The following is a 692-nucleotide window of genomic DNA, read 5'->3' as shown; positions in this document are numbered from 1 at the left end:
TAGGGAGAACACGGAATAGTCCCTTTCCAAATCCTGCAGAAAGCGATTCGTAGCTAGGGGAGGGGAAAAAAACGATCGGGGAAGTGAGAGCATTAGTTTACGATAGTCTACTACGGTACGTGGGAGCCGCTTCTTTGGCACAAGATCATGGGGGCACTCCACGGTAAGGTGCTTGGTTCTATTAGATCCATCTCTAAAGTTTTGATATCTGTTCACTGAAAGATTTGTCTACGGGCTATGCGCGTTACGCGGTATGCAGGAATATAGACCGGCTTGGCATCCTTCTGTAGCCGGATTTCATGCTGGCGTACTGATGTCATTGCAGCAATGGGGCCGCTCTGGGCTGGTAGCAATTGCGGGAATCCATGAAAAGACGCTGTTAAAAACAGCCCCGAACTTCGGAGAAGTCAACTGGTGGTAAAATCTGTAGATGATGGTGAGCTCATGTGGGGGGGGCTGGAGGTGCATGTGGTCTGTGAGGCACGGGTGGTAGTGCTGACAGATGGTAACTAATGTAGGTGTAGGAAGGTTCAAACTCGACTAAGGGGAGTGGCGTGACTTCGCAAGTCAAGCACTCTCAAGCGCGCTCGAGGCGGGGACGGGGTATGGATAGCAGATTAATGGTATACAAAGACGAACTGGCCATCCTTGCATCGTATAGTGCGGGTAAGGTAACTTAACCCATGACACGC

This window comes from Penaeus monodon, chromosome 24 (assembly GCF_015228065.2).
Source record: "Penaeus monodon isolate SGIC_2016 chromosome 24, NSTDA_Pmon_1, whole genome shotgun sequence".
Taxonomy (NCBI): domain Eukaryota; kingdom Metazoa; phylum Arthropoda; class Malacostraca; order Decapoda; family Penaeidae; genus Penaeus; species Penaeus monodon.
This window is presented reverse-complemented; position numbering follows the sequence as displayed.